General features: G+C 39.4%; 1 pseudogene; it reads left to right on the top strand.

Annotated features, from left to right (window-relative positions):
* The first annotated feature begins 589 nt into the window (after positions 1-589).
* Positions 590-707, top strand: LOC145044776 (5S ribosomal RNA; annotated as a pseudogene).
* Positions 708-4374: the final 3667 nt, after the last annotated feature.

Below are 4374 nucleotides of genomic sequence, written 5' to 3'. Positions count from 1 at the left end.
GATTGATTTACGAGATTCATATGTGCATCGCAGTATTCCTACATTATATTTTCATACTAGATTATTGTTATCAATTGTTTATAAAAGTTACTAACACATTCCAACTTTGGAACCTTTTTCATTTTACAAGAAAATAATGGATTTTCTAAAAACCTCGTTTACCAATTTACTACCAAAAGGGATATACTTTTCAACTCGGAACACTCATGAACTCACCAACTTAATTGTTGACACTTTTCAAAACCACTTGTATTTCTCAGGGAATCAGTGATACAGGTAAACTACCAGCTTTTGGAAGAAGGAACACAAAGGATGTTTTTATCATTAAACATTTATCATCATATTGTAATATTCTTTTGATAACATGTATAACGCAACAATATACGTTTTCATTTTTATATATATATGATGGCTGTGTTACTTTCTTTACAATATTCAATCGTTGTGATACTACGTGAAGTCATCCACCCCCGAATGTTTCCGCCATTCTGGTTTGGGGGTGTGACAAAGTGGTTTAGATCTGATCCCACATCGGCTGGGAAGGAGAACTAAGCATTCCTTATAAGGGGTGTGGATACCTTTCCTATCACAACGCGTTTTAAAGCCGTGAGGGCAGCAGATCCCATAAGAACTCTGCAGTTAAGCATGCTTGGGCGGGAGTAGTACCGGGATGGGTGACCCCCTGGGAAGTCCTCGTGCCGAGTGGCCCAAAGCGGACAATATTGTGATACGTGCCAGAGGGGGGTGTTACAAATGGTATCAGAGCCAGGGCACGGGTTGATGTGTTCGACAGGGACGTCGAACCCTATAATGGGGGGTGAAAGTGGGTTAGATCTGATCCCACATCGGCTGGGAAGGAGAACTAAGCATTCCTTATAAGGGGTGTGGATACCTTCCCTATCACAACGCGTTTTAAAGCCGTGAGGGCAGCAGATCCCATAAGAACTCTGCAGTTAAGCGTGCTCGGGCGGGAGTAGTACCGGGATGGGTGACCCCCTGGGAAGTCCTCGTGCCGAGTGGCCCAAAGCGGACAATATTGTGATACGTGCCAGAGGGGGGTGTTACAAAAATGTTTAAGTTGCCCAAAACAGTTAGTGAATGGAGTTGAACTTTTCTGAAGAAGGCTTTTAGAAAAGTTTAGTTATGTTCTTGGTGTTTGAACTTGTATTCCCCCCATTAAAACTGAATAAAACATGAAAATAAAGGGGTATGAACTTACCTTGAGTGATTTCAGTGGATGAATGTTGGATTAGGGAAGTGTTCAACTCAAGAACACTTGAAGATGCCTTAAAGATTTTCGAGAATCTAACACCAAAACGATGTAATTTGTGTATGAAATCTATGATCGGAGTAGAAGGAAGTGAAATAATCATAGAGAGGATGAATTATACTTTCCAAGAGTGTGAGAAAGCTTGATAATCAGCCTTGAATCTCGAATTTGATAGAGAAAGTTTGAGAGAAAAGTGGAGTTGGATCCTTGGTGAAATGAGAGCAAATGAGAGAAGTAAGGAGAGAGGATGGGTTGTTCCAGCTCTAAGAACATGGGGAAGGATAATAATTGAGTGGAAAGGGCATTGAAGTGACCTAGGTAAGGTGGGAATGTGTGACTGGTCGTAGAGTAGGTGTGGGGGTGGTTGCTTGTGTCATAAGGTAAAGCAAAGTCAACACTCCACCTCAATTATTCACCCACTAGATTTTATTATTTAAATAAGGATTTTCATGAAAATATGATTAAATTATGAATATTTGAGGTTTATTATGTTAAAATACGAGTTTGAGTGAAAACTCTGCGTTAAAATCTTGAAAAACGAGCTTAAAATGTTAAAAATATTGAAAGTGGGTGAAAAGTGTCAAAAATCTGAAGTCTAGTTGGAGGTTTGGCATCTGATGCTTGGAACCGAGACAAGAAGAGAAAGACCGAGAGGAGGGGAAGGGACCGAAGGTGCAGGAAGCGAAATGGCCCGAAGGCGAGATGAGGCGAAGGCGAAAGGAGGGTTCGGTCCGAGAGGACCTTCGGGTTCGGTCCTATGTGAGGTTCAGGTTCGGTTCAGCAGGGCTCGCTTCTTACTTTCGCTTCTCATGCTTTCGCTTCTGATGGTTCGCTTCCTAAGAGGTGTTTCGGGTCCTTAAGAGGGTTCGGCTCCTTAAGAGAGGTTTCGGGTCCTTAAGCCTATTTTACTCGTTTTTACTCCGTTTCAAGCCGTTTTTGACCCAGTTAAGGGTCGGGATGGCCCGAAGGACTATAAAAAGTTTAAGGAACTTTTGAGAGAGATTTGGGAGAGATTTTACATTCTTGGAGAGATTTCTCATACAAAGGGAGATTTGGGAGAGATTTCACATACTTAGAGGGATTTCTCATACAAAGAGAGATTTGGGAGAGATTTCACATACTTGGAGAGATTTCTCATACAAAGAGAGATTAGGGAGAGATTTCACATACTTGGAGAGAATTGGGAGAGACTCTCGATAAAGAGAGATAGAGTGAAAATGATTGAGAGAAGTTTCGTGTGTGACATTTGTGAGTGTCTGGCTTCGCAATGCAAGGTCCGCAAACCATGTTAAGCCTTGTTTAAGGATCTTACACACTCCCGATGAGTATGCAACAATCTTTTATCGGTTTGGCTCGCCACGTACCACAGTTTTAGGTTAAGGAGATCTAGATATACACACTTTTTGATTTATGATCTCTCATTCGAATAGCAAGTTGTTTAGAAATTACATAATGTAAATTCTAGTACCCACGGGAAAATTGAGTCGAACGGTTTGACTTGTTGACTTGAATTGACTTTGACTTGTTCGGAAATTGATGGTTGTCACATCATCCCCCTGTTAGAAGGAATTTTGTACCGAAATTTGAATTTAGGCTAGGAGTAGGTGATGGGTTTTAGACAAACAATCCTACGTGTACATGCAACCCTAGCATTGGATCTATGTTTTCACTATTAGATATACAACATTATGAACACATAATAAAACCCTAAAGATGATTGCTATTTTCAAAATTAACCAAGAAAGTTCGATTACATACCTCTTGTTGTTATATTGTAATAAAAACTTGAATCTTCAAACCCTAGGTCTTGAAAGCAAGCACCACAAGTGTAGTGCTCTAATGGATCACAAACACCTAGAGCAATTGGAGAGGCTATAGAGAGAGAAGAGGGAGGTAGAAATTCAGCCTTAAGAACCCTTTAGGAAGCATGGACGAATTCATGAGCCTTAGGGGTCTTTATATAGGTGTAGAGATTAGGGTTTCAATCCTTATCCTTATCTAGTTGCTTGCCGACCAAGCAACAATAAGATAAGCCTTGAAAGCCCATATCTTTGGACGATTTCAAGGATACATATCCTTTAGATTTCGTCCACCCATATTCTAGGATAATCCTTACCCTATTTTGCAACTATCATATAATAACAATTCAGCCCCTCTAGTTTAATTAATTACACTTGATCACAAAATTAATTCCTAATTAATTATTGACCAATATTAATTAAACAAATATGATTTCTCCTTTAATATATTATTCTTATAACATATTAATAAATCATAATAACCTCTTTCTCTATTATTTCTCAAGTCAAGTTGCTTTGGTGAAGGCAACCCAAAAGGACCATGCACAATCGGGTCAAGTATTTACCAAATATGGTTACTGGCTTAGACACTAATCCAACAGTCTCCCACTTGGATAAGTCTAGTAACTAAAAATGTAAGTACACCTCGATTTGCAATCGTAGCTCTCAAAGACGTTGTCAAACTATGATCTTATCAGTAACCTGTCCTTCAGATAAGGGATCATATATTCCTCCATTCTAGATATCATATAGACACGAGACATGGATTGAAATTATTCTCTCAGTCTATGTGTTGTTTCTCGATTTCTAATTTACGACGACCGACTAATTGAACAAATCAAATTAGCCCTAGCCCGGCCGATCATTTACGTTTGTCATCACTAAATCATCGAGGGGCCCACATATATCGCTTTTATCCCACTCTGGGTAAAAGGAACGGATAAACTTCGACTTAATGTTTGCTTGCACTCACTCACCAAATCACACATAACAATAACTTTTATAACACCGAGTTACTGGTGAGTTTACATATTATCAATGTGCAACCAATTCGCACGATACAACTCACACATCTCGGGTTCAAGAATACAAGATATTATCGTCTCACCAATCGCTCGTGATAAAATCCATGAAGCGATCCAAGTGAACGTGGGTTTAATCCAATGCTCAAAATCATATTCATAAGCACTCATGAACGTTGTATCAAACATTTGCTATGTCTAATACACTTTAGACAATCTACAACCAATTCATGACAGTCTTCATTCATACCTACTTCCAATGTATGATTAACTGTGGTCCGTT

The sequence above is a fragment of the Lactuca saligna genome, chromosome 4, assembly GCF_052625555.1.
Source record: "Lactuca saligna cultivar CGN05327 chromosome 4, ASM5262555v1, whole genome shotgun sequence".
Taxonomy (NCBI): Eukaryota; Viridiplantae; Streptophyta; class Magnoliopsida; order Asterales; family Asteraceae; genus Lactuca; species Lactuca saligna.
The sequence above is the reverse complement of the archived record's forward strand: the minus strand, read 5'-3'. Positions and strand labels throughout refer to the sequence as shown.